Source organism: Haemaphysalis longicornis, unplaced genomic scaffold (genome assembly GCF_048455015.1).
Source record: "Haemaphysalis longicornis isolate Haplotype H1 unplaced genomic scaffold, Haemaphysalis longicornis Haplotype H1 scaffold_14, whole genome shotgun sequence".
NCBI lineage: Eukaryota > Metazoa > Arthropoda > Arachnida > Ixodida > Ixodidae > Haemaphysalis > Haemaphysalis longicornis.
The window spans coordinates 7,184,573-7,202,493 of NW_027526245.1; positions in this window are offsets into that span (position 1 = coordinate 7,184,573).

Consider the following 17,921-nt stretch of genomic DNA (forward strand, 5'->3'; position numbering starts at 1 on the left):
CACCCAGACATGTCTGCTGAACGCGCCAACACACACTGACGACGGCTACAGTGTATTATTGTTAGTTCAGCGCCTCTAGTAAGAGCGACGGAGGTTTATTCTTTCACACGCAAGGCTTCATCTGGGTGCTGACCTCAGAAATGGAACGTACCACTCCCAGTTTGATAAGAGGACTACACGACCTCTTTGTTCAGTCAATCTCAAAACAACGCAAAAGCTTCACTCGTTTCATCTTTCCATTTACACATGAAGCGCTGTGGATGAGCCTGGTATAATAAAAATCAGCCGCCTACCTGTTCTGCACTTTCGTCAATTAGAACACTGCTACCTCACGTGTAATACAACCCACAACCTATTCACTAGCCCTTAAGAAGGTACGGAAGACATTACTAATAAAACACACTAAAATATTATTGCCCCATAGCGCCAAGCGACTGAGAAATGAGTTGGGTCTATGTCTTCGCGCTTTCTAAATGCAACAAATAACAAGAAGACCACATACACCGAAACATTGATATTCGCAATAACTGCAAACACACGCATGCACACTCATTCTGACAGGCAACAAGAAAGGAGGAGAGAAAATCAAACGGCTAAGAACAGAGCAATGGAGCCATAAAAAAGAACATCACGAAATTTGCACTGTCGCTACTCGCATGTACGCGTTGTGACTGCTCTGAAGGCGCCACAAAATGGCGCCATCCCGTCTGCGGCGGGGCCGGCTTTCGAGATATCTCAATTTTGCCCTTTTTTCACGAGACAGATTTTTCTGCAATTTTTTCGCATTTGATTCCATTTGTCCACTCTAAGCTTTGATAAATTGCCAGGTTATTGGGAGTAGTTTTAATTGAGTGACTCAGGCACTCACCCGCAAGAATGCTTCAGCACGTTACATTGTGTGGCTGATGCAATCGCTTCTTGTTGGCAATATTGTCAGCTTTTCAAACGATCACGATCCTATGCCATGGGTCATGAATTAAATAAGAAAGCGCTGCTATCGGACCTACCGCTGCTATGGGATATTTGTTATGGCTTCCTGAACAGATTCGTTATCCTGCTTTTTCTCGTACGCCTGCAGGACGACAAACGTACTTCCGGAAATTTATATCGCAAAATGTTTGGAAACTGCGCCAAAAATTCTATAAACGCGCCAGTTAATTCCAACTTCACCTTAATACAGGGAAGCGTAACAAATAGACAAAGTCCCCTAAAAATGCCCGGGCAAAATATTTCAGGAGTATGTTTACTTTACCTAAATAAAGCGAAGCATCAAAATGTATGAGATGTCTTGAGGATGAGCAGTACTAACCAAATGTGAATGTTGTACCTTGCTTCACCATTATACAACAAAGCATTACTTTTAAATGAAAGCCCGTAAAATCCCCCCTGGAAAGAAGCAGGACTAAGGAAGTGAGATTTTTGTTGCCTCTTGGCAATAATAGAGTACATGCATGTTAAACATTACTCCCTGTTTTAATTTACGGTGTAAATGCGAATTGAACGTTACATGTGAAATTTATAGATTTTGATTTATGGTGTGTAACCGCATCTCGGCTTTTTTTAAAGAAATATCTTGTCCATATCCGATGTTTTCTAGTTAACACTGCTTGAAATTAAATGTAGTTTGACAACACGTACTGATGTCTTGCGATGTCCTGATCAACCTAAACATAACAGTGGGGCTGCACCACGTCTGCCTTCCGTAAGCCGGTGCGGATGTCGACGAACATGTCGACCAGTGCGGCACGACTGCGATCACGTTCTATGCAGAGTTGCGAAACGGAGCTACATTTCGACGCAATGTATATCCCACAAGGCATACTTCGAAACCGGCAACGGGGTGCGATCCGTTTACTCTTATCCTTCCTCCACCTAAGCATGTGTGCGCCCCTCCCCGTTGGGTGGCGAAAGACATTTCGAGCGTGTATTTATTTCAAAGCTGGGACAGGTTTGATTTTTTCCATTTCAGTGACACTGTTTATAAAGAAAAAACATTCTGTGCGCTTTTTGTGTGTGAAGGGTCTAGCCCGTGCGTTTTGTCATTGCCCCCTTCCGTAAACTGGCTGATGTTACACAGTACTAAGAATGAGTTGCTTTCTATTGCTCTTCTAATTCAGTACATTCTAGCAAGTGCGGTTCATACCTTTGGCGCTCATGTGGTCGACAAAATGAATTCCGATTCCCTAAAACAAAGGTTGAGTAGTCTAAAGGAAACTTTCCATTTCCTTCCTTGTGCAAAACATCTTTGAAAGGAAGATGTAAATCTGCGACTTGCGTCCACTTGCTAGCTCTGGTAACTGCAAACAGCCTGTGAAAATTGCAACGTTCGGTTTTGTGGGAATTGAAATTTTGTATGCGGAAATTATTCTTCGAAATTTTTGCGCAGCAAATGCGGTTTCTGGAATAATCGATTACAAAGGTTATAACTGTAAAACGCAATTTTCTGTCTTCTGATTATTTTTATCGTCATTCGGTTTCTTTGCGTGAGAGCACCGGAATCCCAAAATCGTTTCTGTGCCCGCAGGGGCACCTTGTGTATCAAGCTGACGGTAGTGGCGACACCGCGGACCCCGAGCCTGTGTGGGTTGGTTCCACCCACGTCATAGGATGTGCGTGGCTTTGCCGTCTCTGAGGAAAAGGGCATACTGGTGGTTGAGCTAATGCAAGGGTTGTTTTGGACCTTCATGATCCCCTCACAACGGCAACACAACACTTTGGCCCCCGCTTTTCACAGACGGTGTCCCAGGCCTGACCCATCTTTGGGGCAGTAGCCACTTGCCTTTTCCTGTCCTTCTCTTCGTTCTTTCTCTTTCGCATTCTCTATCTTAACCCTGTCCTATCATCTACATCCTTCCTAGTTCGATATTTTTCCGGGCGGCGAGGGTTGACTTTCCGCAAAGACGTCAGCTTTGAGTCCAAGCATAAGGTTATAGTGGCAAGGTACGGAAAACGTGTGCTGCACAGTCGCATTCTTTTGTTGGGCTCGGTGGTGGGCGACCGGCCTTGCCACCGAATTGACTCAAAGCTTTATGACTACATTTTCTACTGTGCTCAGAAATTCTGATCGGCCTCCTAACGGGTTCGCGCCGAAGCACTGCGAATTCAACCACCCCATGCAACATTCAGTAAGTACCTAGTGGTACACTTAACCGACGACAAATCACCGTCTAATGACCTGACAGTGTTCTTCATTGCCAAGTGTATGAGCAAACATTGCTAATAAAGAATACAATGCCGGAAAGGTGCCCCCTGGAGACCTATATGTTGAGGTAATGCGAAAAAACCAAAGCGACAACCTTCTGAAGCAAGAAAAAATTGCCAATTTGGCTGTCACCGTAACGCCGCATCGCACTCTAATTCAAGGTGTCATTTCTGACAAGGTGTCTCTAGTTCAAGGTGTCATTTCTGACAAAGAACTACTGCATGAGACAGATGCTGATCTCCTTGAGGGAATGCAAGACCAAGTTGTTGTTGGCGTTCGCAGAATTGTAATGAGAAGGGACGGGGCAGACATGAAGACGCGACATATTATTCGTACTTTCGCCAGCTCTACCCTGCCCGAGACAGTGCAGGCAGCTTTTATTATCTTTCTTGTTCGCGCCTACATACCTAACCAGAGGCGATGCATCAAGTGTCAGTATTACGGCTATGGAACACTAGCTTGCCATGGCAAGCTCACGTGTCCTAAATGCGGCGGAAACTATCACACCTTTGAAGTGTGCGAAACACAATCCTGAAATGTCCGAACTGCAGTTGCGGACACGCTGCATACTCAGGATCCTGCCCATCGTTCAAGAAAGAAAAGGAGATCATTCACATTAAAGTAACTGAAAACATAACTCTCCCCGAGGCACGCATACGCACAAGCTGTTTTCGGCCACATCGTATGCAGACGCCGCCCTTTGGGGGTTGGGGCGACGTCTGGTTAGTACTGCGACGCAATGCAGCCTAGCTGATGTGTCGCTGTTGTTAACCCGTTCCGACCGGCCACCAGCTCCTCCTGCCTCTACAGCAGAGTCCCTGGTGGTTCCTCATACTACCGGGCTACCACCCGCAGCCCACCACCCCAACGCTACCCGTGCGAAGCCCGTGGAGGACCTGGCGATGGACGCTGTTAGAACTGGTTCCACTTCCAGTCCAGCTCCATTCGCTCCCACAACACCTGATGGCATTGAGAGCAGGAACTCCGGGGGCTCCACACAGACCCATTGCCTTCTTGCACGCACCGCAGGCTCCGACTGAGAAGCCTGAGGCCACCTCCGGGACCATTCCGGAGGGTTTACGTCGGAAGGGTACCACTTCAATGATACCAGAATTGTCAGATGAAGATATGGACACTTCGGCATTTCAACATGCACCGCAGTAACGAAATAAGCGTCGCAGCACTCTTGCCCGTGAGAAAAAACCAGCTGTTCGCATCACAGGCCCTAATCGAGACTCACCGACGTGAAACAAAGCATGCAAATAAAAAACTACATTTTTTATCATCTCCAACGCAATATTGCTGTTGAAAACATAGTTCAATAGAACTGTAGGGGTCTCATAAAAAACTTAGGTGATGTATATGGAATCCTTTAAAACATCAATCCAGTATTGTTTGCCTCCAAGAGACACCTCTATCCAAAGTAAAGTAACTTTCTGAGGCAGTACACTGTCTTTAGGACAGATAGAGATGTCTTTGCTCATTGATCTGGCGGAGTTGCTATTGTCACCCAAAAATCCATCCCGTCCCAGTCCATTAGACAGCTCACCAGCCTTAAGGCGCTTGTCCGCGTTATCATTTTTGGTCAGCTGATTAATATATGTTATCTATACATTTCCCCGTATTATCGTCTGTCTACCTCAGAATTCGAGACCTTGGTGGATGAGCTTCCGAATCCCTTCATCCTAGTTGGAGATATAAATGCACACAACAAACTCTTGGGCTCTGAAGAACCGATAGCCGTAACCATTTAATTCAACATTTCTTGGTATCGTCTGGTGCGTGTCAGTTTAACAAAAACAGCTAACATACTATAACACCACACATAACCTAAATAAACTTATAACACCGCACATAAATAAATAAATAAATAAATAAATAAATAAATAAATAAATAAATAAATAAATAAATAAATAAATAAATAAATAAATAAATAAATAAATAACACGTACTCACACATAGAGTTGGCAATCTGTTCTGCTGTTCTTTTCCCACTCATTGAGTGACAGGTCTAGAAAAATTCGTTAGGGAGTGACCACTTCCAGTACTCTTGAAGCGCCTAGACAAAGACCTCTGCCCTGTAAGCTCAACTAAAAGGTTTAAAGAAACCGCTGCAGACTGGGAGAAATTTAAGCAGAAGTCTCAGCTCTCACACACTTTCATGGAACACTTGGGTATTGATGAAGCATGTAGCCTTGTCACAGCCCATATCCTTGACGCTGCAGAAAAATTTCTTCCCCAGACCTCTGGTAGCACGAGTAACCTAAAGCGTGGACCGAAGAGTGTCGACAAGCGTGCCAGGCATAGAACAAGGCGTGGGGAATTATTCGCAGATACCCAACTGCAGACAACCTTGTAGTATTCAAGCGCACCAAAGCCATGAGAGGGTGCATTCGGCGTTAGGTTAAAAGCAATAGCTGGAGACTCTTCTTAAGTTTCATAAATTCCTTCACAGATACGCGAAAGGTTTGGAATAGGATAACAAACTTAACGGACAACGGAGATATAACATACCCCTTGTTAACACCACTGGTGACTCCTTAGAGGACCAGGCAAATGCGCCGGCGCAACACTTTGAACACATCTCAAGCTCCTCAAACTACACAAGCACATTTATGTACTACAAAAAGTCGGCTGACCAGAAGTTCATACGTGACCACAAGCAATAAAACGACTCTTGTAATTTTGCATTCTCTATTCACGAGCTCATGACTGCGTTGGTCGGTTGCAAGCCTTCGGCACCAGGTTCATATAGCATTAGTTACAACATGATCAAACGCCTTCCTATAGAAACAATCCACTCTCCTCTTTTTACTTAACCAAATATGGCGTGCCGGGCAATTTCCGAAGACATAAAAACCGGCAGTCATTGTGTCATTCCTGAAACAGGGAAAGAATGCCTCCTGCGTTTCAATTTATCGTCCGTTTTCTTTGACCACCTGCTTGTGTTCAACAGAAGGTTACTATACTTTCTGGAATACAACGCAATTCTCGACAGCTACCAGGCAGGGTTTCGTACGGGCAGGTCAAAAACGGACCAACTTTTCGATTTTGAATCCTACGTGAAAAATGCCTTTGTTAACAAGCAGTATTGTAGGTCCATATTTTTTATCTAGAAAAAGCATATGACACTGCCTGGCCCTATGGTATCCGGCGAGACCTAAAATATATTGGTATTTGTGGGAACATGCTTAACTCCCTTGAAAGCTATCTCTCCGAATGAACATTCGGAATGAGGGTTGGGGCTGTAGTATCCGCATGGAGCATCAAGTTTTATAATAGATATCGCAATTCAAAAGGCCTATTAGAAAAACCATTTTGGTGCTTCAGCGCAATTCACCAAGGGAAAAGTGAACTCTTTTTTTTTTCAGATGATCGGAAAAACTGACCATCCCGATTAAAGACCGCCGCGTATCTCTTCGTTGAAACCGAAGTGTTTTCCCAAAGTTTACGAGTAAGTTTATTCAAGGTGTTCGATATATTAGTAAAATTGCAGATGCGTTCAAAATTAGTACGTTTTTGCTTTGATCGTTGGAACGTAAACATTGAGACGCGTTTGCTACTAAGAGGAAATACATCATTTTTTCATCACGAGCTTAAAGAGGAAGGTGCAGTCAAGTCGGTAGTGCCAGAAAGAGTCTCCCAGATGGCATCATCGGAGAATTCACACATTTGCGTAACGGATATTCTGCGAATGGACTCTACCTGTATGTAAACACTGTGACGTCACGAAGCGCACGTGAGCGATGGGTGGCGCCTGTTGGCGGTCGCGAAATGCGGCTGTGGTTGGTAGAACGTGCCTGCGCCGACGGCCCGGCCTGGCTGAGCGGCGCCTGAAAGGAATGGTGTGCCGTTTGTTCGGACCGTCGATGGTAGCTTATATTACAGGTGGGAGGTCTAGCTATCCTACCTGCGGCCGTTGCACCTTCATGTAGCTTTCTGCACCTACAACCTCCGCAACACTTTAGTGTACCGTGTGATCAACTGACGAGGGTCGCTTTCGGATAATAAGTGCGCGTCCGAACAGCAGAAACCAGTAATTTAGAAGGATGGTGTGGTTACGACGTATTCCGAGAATGTTTGTTAAGGTGCTTCGCGCACGGATACATATCAGCGACCTCTCATTCATTGTTGTTTCCGAGGTCCGTGTAATCTGAGCGCGGTGCCTCAGGCAGCGTATACGCTCCATGTTCTTAATCTGTATGCATCGGCCGGAGACAGTGGCGTACGCGTGGTTTCACGTCGGGGGAAAGAAAGAAGGCAACGCAAGAAAGATTTAAAGAGTAAAATATTCGGAAACAAAACGAAAATATACCGAGGAAAAGCCAAAAGTTATTCTGATAAAAATATCGCAATGACGTCAGGCTTTACGTCTTTAATAGATTGTTTTTTATAATTTTCTCTAGGAAAATCGAGAAACGGTTCATCGTTATAGTGAGAGTACACTAAATAGCGTCAGATATCACTAGTACGTACAGATAGCAACATTGGCACTAGAATAACTACCGGTAGTCATTATTTCATGATACCTAAAGTAATTGCCCTTGTATGCCCGCTTGGAATACGCCAGCGTCGTGAGGCCGCAACCAAAGAATACATTCAGTTAGGGCAAACTGATTTTTAGATGCAAAGCATCTCTTGCTCTCGGCTCCGTCGTCCGTCTTCCGTCCATCCACCGGCCCAGGAAGACACCGGCAACTCGGCTGCTCCAGGGCCCTTTAAGGGGAAGCGTGTTCATCTCGTGCCTACCCAGGAAGACACCGGCAATACTGTCGCTCCTGCATCTAGTGGTCTAGGCTATGTCCCCCGTTGTTGTGCCGCCGTCCACACCGCCACTGCGCATGCTTGACTCATCTCGGGCCGGCCCAGGAACACACCGGTAACACAGTCGCTCCAGGAGCCAATAAAGGGTAAGACACCACCGGGCGTTCAGCAAGCCGAGCACGCGCAGTGGGGGTGTGGATGGCGCAACAACGACAAGGGAGGAACATAGCCCCGTCGCGTCAAATAAAATTACATCATCTTCCAATAGGGAAAATAAGAGTAGCATGCGAAACAGCCATGGGCTCAACGCAATTTCCCATTTCATAGTTCCGGTAAGTGAAAAGTCTGGTAGTTACCATGGAAACCAAGCTGTAAATATCATGGTAACTATCTAGCTGAACCTTACGGAAACGACGAACTGAAAACTAATGCGCACTTAAATCGACCCTATGGCTGCTTTGCATATTACTCAGAGTTTTCCTACAGGAAGATGGCGAACATTTTTTGGGTTTATTAGACGTGTAAGTGGCCTATCTCGTGGTGAAGGCACGATGCTCCATGCGAGCGCGGCAAGCATCTCTGTTTCGCCGCATCCTAAAGGCATAAGGAAACCGTGATAATTGGGGTAGGTAAAAATTAATTGCCCTTAAAAGGAATAAATTTCGTTGGTCTTCAACAGATACACCCATCGACCACACTGGTCATGGTGGATCTCCCGGCAGGCGGCTTTCGCGGATCGCTCGTCGAAACATTTATTTCGCGTCGCCTATGCACGTTAGGCATTGATTCTCTTTTAAAAACCGAACTGTGCCTCGTACAAACATTCACTCTTTCGCAGCAACAAAATTTCCCACTGCTGCCCCCCCCCCCAAGAAACTATTTGACTGCACCAAATTTCTGGTGATGCTGCGTAATATGAGATGATCAGATGGTTGACAAACAGCATCGTTCCATGGCACTAATCGGAGGGGACTGTAAATTTAGGCGCTATGACTACGCTTTGAACGACCTCACAAGTGGAGAATCTAAAATGTTTTTTTTGAGTAAGAGCGGACCAAGTCTCTGCTTTGGCTGCCAGCTTTGCGGCGCATTGTGGGCATCCACAATACTCGCCGAATTTACCTTTTTAGGTCCGCGGAATAGCCTGATGCCGCTGATTTTGCTCGCACGATTTGCGTAGCCGCGAGCACAGCAGCCCACCTGCATCAGAAGAGCCAACAGATGAAAAAAACTAATCTTTTGCACGCGTGTACTGCTGCCTCACTGCATACGCGCCGCTCACCCATAGAGTTACTTAGTGGGTATACTAGAGAAGAAACAGCACCTCGTAAGCCATGTCGTCGTGGGGGTTCATGAAAAGACATCTTTTTGGCTTGGGCATGGCATGACAATTGGATTCTTAAGCGGTTATCGGGATTTGCTTTCTTCACTATGCCTTAACACGTTTACGAGCTACAAAGAAGCCCAAATCCTGCCTGTCCTGCGGCAGCCATGTTCGCTTAAACAGCATGCAGTACGTGATCGCACCTGACTTTGCTCATGCTGCAGTCCAAGGACGTATGACTGAGCGGTAATATGGCGCTGCGAAATTTGTAGCCGACGAAACAAGAAGCAAAACGTACTTCGACGAATACAAGATACGACATATACGGGCGCTTGTATGCGTCCTAACTTGTCGTCGTCCACGACTGTTACCCGCCACGTGAGATATTAAAATCAGTATTTAATGAGTTTCCCTCGCCGCCTCCCCCCCGAAGTATTAACCTTAGTCGTAACTACAACCTTGGCCTGCGGAAAAGCAGGCACAAACGTTCCGGCAAAATACGCTTTACTTCTTTTTTTTTAGTTTTAAAACAGCTTGTTATTATTTACCACTTAAATAATTGCACACTATTTATCGCATTTTTCCCGCACTTTGTTTAAATTTGCCGTCACTAAAGTGTTTCAATCCAAGCGAATGATGAAATAGGGCGAGCGCGGTGTATAATTACGGCCCATGACGACACGGACGCCCTTGACGTGAGCCGCATAGACGCTAGCGCCAGATTCCTCTCTAGTGTATATTGTAAGAAACTCATGCCGCTGGCCGGTCCGAATATTTCCCTACCGCCTTCGCGGCACACCGACCACGTGCGCTCACCTTGACGTCACGGCCCTCCCATGATATACGCCGGGGAGAGGTTCATTTGTGGATGTCTAAAGCTGGTATATTGAAAAGGAAAAATAAAAATAACAGGTTTTTCTGTGCTGCTCTTCCAGCAGCTTGTTATATCTAGTGTGCGACGGAAATGTTCGTGCTTAATGGGTCGTATGTACGATGTGGTCAGAAAGAGGGTCTCCGGCGTAGCTTCGGAGCGTCATCCTTACGGCAGCTGGCTCACGCCTCGCATCTCATCAAAAATATAAAATTGTACATCGCTCGGGACTACCAAAAGAATGGGTTCATCATCAGCCACTTCCCTTGGAGGCTTTAAAGGAAGGCCGCACCGATACTGGGTCTTCGGTGCGGTGCGCTCAGATACAGAGACGAAGAAACCGTGATTGTGCGCGCTGAAGTGATACCAGGATCCAAAATTCTCAAAATATTTTGCTATGCACTTAAAAATTGTGCGCCGCCCTGTTTTTCCACGAGAACGTCAACTTTGGCGAGTGCCGTTTGAGGAGGCGGCGGTAACTGCGGCGAAGGTTGTCACCCTGGAGGAGCTTTGAGGCGTTCTGCATGCGTTCTGCTTGACAAAAAACAAAATGCATGCAGCAATGATAATTCACTGCTCATCTCTGTTCTGCAAAAATTATTGCACAGTTTTGTACTGCTATGAAGGCTCCTCGTGAGCGTCATTATTGCCCATCTTGAGCTTAAGCACTTGTTATACGCTTTGTGTTACAGTGCATTGTGACAAACTTTTATCGATGATAGCTTTTGGTGTTAATGTGCTTGGGAAAATTCTACCGCTTACCCCACAAAGGTAAGTGCAAAATGATTTGATGGAAAAAGACTGCTCAATCATGCAAGTTGGTGCATCATGTTCCAGAGGTTTGTGTTTAGATCTGGAATTCCCAAACTTTGGCGAATATTTTCGTGCTTCCACCGTACAGACCATTACTTGCTTTGCGTTTCCAGGTGCTAATGCCATCGCAATATTCGTAAAAATGTAATGCCTCCAAATGCTTGCCATAAAACTTTCTTAATCTATGCACCTAAAAAGAGGCCACAGGAAAGGTCAGAAGATTCAGGCGTCGTGATTGCACTACTGCCGAGAATTGCACTTACCGCCTGTAGAAGCCACGAGAAAACGGTATAACCATTCATGTCGGAGAACCTTGATTCAGAAATATTATGTGAACCTATGTGGAAGCCCGCTGCCAATCGGTAGGCAGGCGCCGCCGCCTATGACTGCTAATTTGCTTGCGAAAAATTTCAAAGTTGGTAAGATATTAGGAAAACCTGCGACTCCGAATGGTAAGCGCACAACGTCTACTCATGTCCGCTCGATGGCACTTGGGAATTCCTCGGCAACTGTTGAATGTAATAACTGAATTGATGTATTAACTTGGGAAGGGACCGGGGCCTCGTAAAGCGGTTCTCGCTTTTAGCCCTGGTCGTCTGTTGGGCATGTACACTGTTGAAGAAAACGTAAAAAAATAGAAACGCTGAAGTTTGCAGTGAGGACTAATCTGCGTTGCTTGAAAACTACCGAGCAGAAAAATCACCGTATGCGGCGTGCTCCTGTGTCGCATGAAAGATTTCTTCCAAGCTACCCGTTACAAAAGCATCACTTTTGATAATATATTTTAAATCATCTTTACCCAGGTGGCACAAAATATCTTTAAAACATTGATTCTGGATATACATTGGGGGAAACATATAGACGAACTAAAAACGTTTACGGGGAGACCAATTTATCTTTCCACCTGTCCAATTCAACATGTGATAATCACCTTTATCCACCAAGCCCACTCAGCCCAGTCTCCACATCCTAAAAATTTATAGCTACCCCAAATCACACTTACACAGCGTCCACCAACCCCTTCTAAGCTCCCTTCCACGCTACCGGCAAAAGCCCCTCCTTATACAAACCAACTTTAATATTCTACACTCCGCAACCAAATACTCCCGCACAAGCTGTAAATGGAGCCTGCATTGGGACGCAATGACATCTACCCACCTCACGCAAGAACCGATCCCCACATCACCGCCATTAGCAACAGTGCCCAAAGAGAGTACTTCAGACCTATCACTCGACCGCCGTCTCCCACAAACTCTTGGAATCCACCACTACATCATTCAGAGCGCGCTTGAGCTTTCTCATCGCCTTTCAACAGTGATCGCTTCGAACCATGTGGCAGACAAGGACGCCTTTCACGCTAAATGTGCAGAATTTCCACCTGCTGAAAAAGCTTCCGCTTTGGATTTAAACCGTCGCCTCGCAATAATAACCTGTTTCAATAACCCCCCATGACACCGGTGTATATTCCGAAACACCACCTGCCCTTGCTGACATCCAAATGATGCTCTTCTTGCAAGCATGCTGCAGCATCGATCGTAGGTGGCACGCCCGAAACACAGACATGTTCGGCGTATAATCTCGCACACCTCCAAAATGATATTCAAAATCCCGCACCAGCATTCAATCGAGCTCCCTGGTACCAATTATGCGACAATATGTGTGGTGGGCTTTCCATGAAACGCACGTGGGCGCTACTGCATCATTTACTCGATCACTTATTGGCTGAGCCCCGCGTTCAGTTCCTTATCCGCGCATTCAGTGGTAGACTAGCCCAGCTGCTCTCCGAACTCTGGCCCCTATACATCCCCATATCTACCATATCAACACAGATGTTACATAAACGGGCTTGCCTAACACCACCCTAGACACTGACATGGACATAGCAAAGATGAACATTTTCATTCAAGAAAACGTAAGAATACGCCAACGTAAAGTCAAATACGTATTTCCCAGTAATCATGATCATAATCTCCCTGTCTACCCTCACCCCCCCCCCTTGCAGGGCAAATGGCTCTACCATATATCGGCAGTTGCACCGGTCCTGTGCTAACTGCGACCACTTTTGGACTTATATCTGATATTTACCAAAAGGCTCTGTCTAGCGTTCCGTCCCGACGGAACGGCAGCTGTCACTAAACTTCCGTCCAGGGGAAACACAACTCGCGTTGAGAGCAGTCTCTCTTGATTTCTACCCAACCGGAAAGCCGCTACCGCTCACTGACTAGCCAGAATTACTGATAATTATTAATAATTATTAATAATTAGGTGGTCGGACTAACTCTAGCTCTATCCGAACGGATCTCCATGCCGCCACCCGACGCCCGCTTCACAATATTTCAGCGAGAGCAGTCGGTCTTGATTTTTACCTAACCGGCCAAACCGCTTCTGCTCACTGACTAGCCAGAGTCACTGTTAATTATTATTCACTGGTAATAATTACAGGAGATCGGGCGTAACTGTCGATGGCTACGTCGGCCTTGGCTCCAGTGAGCGGCAGCGGTTCGGCCGCTTGGGTAAAAAACCAAGACCGACTGCTCTCACCACGTAAATTGTAAAGCGGGCGTGAAGTTTTGCTGTTACAAAGCGCTAACCACGCGGCCACACATACACACACACACACACACACACACACACACACACACACACACACACACACACACACACACACACACAAATCACGGTGCGAGAATCGAACCACGGACTACAACGTCTGTAGACAGCGGCAGATCCACTACATCAAAATCCCAGAACGAGAGGTGACGGCTAATCGGCTGGTTTTGATTTGGCGTTCAGTCTGGACTGAACTTTAGCAGTTTTTAGCGTTCCGTCTAGACGGTACGCTAGACACGTCCTTACCAAACAGGAGGGGGCTGGGGTAACTACGACATATTGGACATAAACCAGAGAGAGTTTTTTGTACTAAACGTGATGTTTAGTTTTCACATAGTTGTAGTTTTAGAAACAAGGGTGCAGTGGATACGATGGTTCGAAAATAAGGCTTGCTAGGTTGGTTGTTTAGGTTTCTGTCCAGAGAAATATTCACATCACGGTATTGCACCCACCGCTGCTGACAGTTACTTCCTGAATGATTCAGGATAAAAAAAATTGCCCCCACCTCTCCGAAGGGAATCGTGAGGAAGTGCGAATGCATTTCTTGCGCCGAGAGTACACGGCGTAGTAATTCTGCCATCGCCTTGAGAGGCGCAGTACCGGCGAGGGGGAGCTGTCAGGCGAGGGGAGAGGCGCGCGCCGAGGGTGAGTGCAAACCTAACGGGGGGAGAGGCGCGCCAGCTGCAGAGCATGTGACGTTACGGCGCGAATAGAGGGGGAGCAGACGCAAAGGCGCCAGCGCGCGGTCACGTGGGAGTGCGACGTCACGGCGCGAGGAGCGGTGCGGGAGCCAGCGCGGGCGCGCGCAGCCGCGGCGCGGGAGGCGGAGCGCGCGCGGGTCACGTGGGGTGTGACGTCGCTGCGCCGTTGCTACAGACGCTCCTCTCCGCTCCTCGCGCCGTTGCTAGGGGAGACGAGGAGGAGCGCGGATGACGGCGGATTCAGGGTCGCTTATAAAGTGCATCGCACTTAAAATCCATGACAATGTTGGGAAAAAATATATTGTAAAACTTTACCGTTGCGAATAAAAATCTCACATTGTGAAAAACGGAACATACATTGCAATTTATGCAATGTTTTTTACCCACAAATGCCCATGTAATTTGCAGTGACAAAAGAAAGGCTTTCTATTTGCTTAATATCTGAGGGATTACCATCAGGGCCCTCGTAAAGATTATAAGGAGGTGCTCTGGCTTCATGATGCCTTACTTTGTCGGTGCCCGAAGATATCATCGCCCTATCCGCTACCAAAACAAAAATTATCTCCTTTGCCTATTTCCACAAAGTGGGTGCATAACATTTAAAACGAAATTTTAAATGCAGTTTCTTAAGAAAATCGTGAGGAGTGAAAAAAATAACAACGCTCTCTTATGTAGGGACAAAGGGCTGTTAGAACCTTCAGGACGACACGAGTTATCGACATCGTCATACGAGTCCTAGGGCCCTTTCATTGCGGTTTTTAGCCTTCTCTTTTACAATTACATTTTTGACTGTGATATTGACCATGTACATTACGACGTTAAAGTTTACCGATACGTTTCCCTGTTTCATTGCGCACTAAAATCAGCGGCGTATCGCCGCGAACGATGCATTGCGTTTGTTTGTTTAGTGTTTGTGTTTTCTGCCCGGCCTCTCCCGGCCCTGTTATCTGTGTCCCAAGCGAACCGCACCTTCCATTCTCTATTGTTCTACCACACAGTATACCTCGTTCAGATAAGGTAGGTGTTTCACCGGAACGTCACAAGCCGAGAATATTCTTCTTTGATCTACAATGTTCTGCATGTAAAGGAGGATCAAAACCTTTATTTTGTAGTTGACGGTTTGAGAACCACTCGAGCCAAAGATAAAAAGCCTGCAGAGCAGACCCCGCGGTATTCGATTCGCCTACACCAGTCTCTGCACGTCACTTTGTTAACTGCCGTTTCACCGCATGTGTGTTCTTCGAGTTAGGGGAGCATAAGTTCGATTCAATAAACTTCTTTTCCTTCAAGACAGCTGCCTCGTCTATGGCTACGGGACATCTCGTGGAAGTGCTGGGTACGCACCCTTTATGCTCACAACGATCTCTGGACGCCGTGCCAGTCCAGCTAGACCGAGCCGCCGACTGCAGGGTCTCCCGCCCGAGTTTGATCTCCTGCCAGATGGACCCAAAAGAAGGACCGCTGCAACCACTACCATGGTGAAACAAGCACCATCAACAATTGTCTTGCAACATCCCCGTGAACCGCCATCATACCGAGGAGCCACTGGAGAATACCAAGAATAAATGATTGGATAAAGAGGAACTCCTCCGGATCTTCAACATGCGGCACGACAAAGGAACGTTCCGGCATATTTTCTTTTACTTGGAATATTCAGCTCAAACTTGGTTCGAGAACAACGAGAGCTCTTTCAACTACTAGACTCAATTCAGAAGCGAGTTCTTTAAGATCTTTACTACCGCGATGAGAAAAGAACGAGCTGCGCTTTTCCTTGAAACTCGAACGGGGCACACCAACGAAGCGGTCATGATCTTCGCCGAGTATTTGAAGCGACGTTTTCGCCGTGCGGACCAAGAAATAACGGAGGAAAAGAAACTAAGGTTTCTGATGCGAGGGGTAAAGCAAGAGCTATTCGCGTGCCTTGTTCGCAACACCCCCAAGACAGTGTCCCAATTCGTGTCTGAGGCAGCCGCGATGGCGAAGACGGTCCAAATTTGGACGAGGGACTACGACCTCCAAGTCAGTGCGCTGAATTTGGAAGTGAGCGGGGCCCAGGCTATTAGATAAGATACACTACGCGACATCATCCCCGCTGTAGTTAGAAAGGAGTTGCGAAACATTTTTCCCAAGACGCCACTGTCCCAAGCTCCAGGACGCCACCGCCTTGAACCACACGATCAGAGAAGTTCAACAACAACTGAGAACCTCTACGCCGACGGAAGCACCCCGTGAGCCACAAGCTATGTCCCAACGCCATAATGCTTGTCGAACCCGGCCAGCTCCAATTAGTGGTCAGGAAGCCGCACTGTACCGCCGTCCACTGTCGCCCGCCTGACCCCCTGTAGTTGAAAACCGGACGACCAGGAAGACGGGCGTATGGCGAACTCCCTATAATTGTGCGCTTTGCAAACACTGTGGAGAGTCCTACCACATCTACCATCGTTTCCCCTGCAAGAGGCTCGGTTTGCGAGGGTTCTCGGTCAACGCACCACGCCCGGTATGCGGGCAGCACTTCACCGACATCGAAGAATACTTGTCTCTCAGCAACCGAAGCCCAGCGTGCTTCAACCGTTCGTCGTCGCCCCGCCCATACCGATCGGGAAGCCGTCGAAGCAAGGCAGACTTAGGGGAAACTAAAGGCAGCAACTTCTGGTGGTGAAGTTGCTCTAGGGCCAAAAACCGGGAACCCTCTAAAGACGCAAGGACACGCCGAAGACCACGATTCATGACATGCACTCATTGCGACAACCCTTCCTATCCCTGACGGGACTCCCGAACATGACGGCAGCCACAAGGTGCGACGCGTACCCGGCAAAAAAAAGTCCCTGCATTTTTGCTGCCGCCCTATTCCATAGGGGCGATTTCCCGTGCAAGCCGCGTGAACTTCCCAAGCGTTGTTGTCCTACACAATGGCCGAGTGCCAGGCCGGGGAGTCTCTTGTACCTATTTTACCGGTAGGTGCTTGCCGCCTCCCATTCACATGAATGCACACGGTGCCTTCCACATCCACAGTGGACGCTCAACTCACAACCGCCTATGCCAGGACATGCCGCCAGACTCTTGCACCCCCGGCAATGGCGCAACGCGGCATGACGGCCGGGGGCCCCGCCAGATGGACAAGTGTTAGGGGCTCCTTGCAAAGGTAATGATAGCTTTCCTTACGTAGATTCCCCTTTCAAGAGACCGCACTCGACCAGGGACGCCTGTATCCTTTAAAGGAACCGGTGGGTACCTGGCGGAACAAGGATTCGAACCCGGTACCTCCCGCATACGAGGCGAGCGCTGTACCTCTGAGAACGCAGCGATGGTCTGTAATCCCATCCGATGATGCGCACTCAGTGACAAGCTTCTGCGATGATATTTGGGACCCTACCAAATACTACAACTTGTTCGCCAACTTACCTACGAAGTCATCACCGACAGTGATTCCGGCACATCACGAAGACGCACGCGACCCGGAGTCGTCAACGCGTTTCGCATCAAACCTCACTGCGCAGGATGACGGATTTTTTGTTGTTTTTTTGTTGCCATTTGTTTGTACTGGATTTTTTGGCATCGGGCCGATGCACTCTTAGAAGGGCGGGGGGTAGCGCCGCAAGCCATGCATTGGGTTTTTTATTTACAGTGGAGTCCAC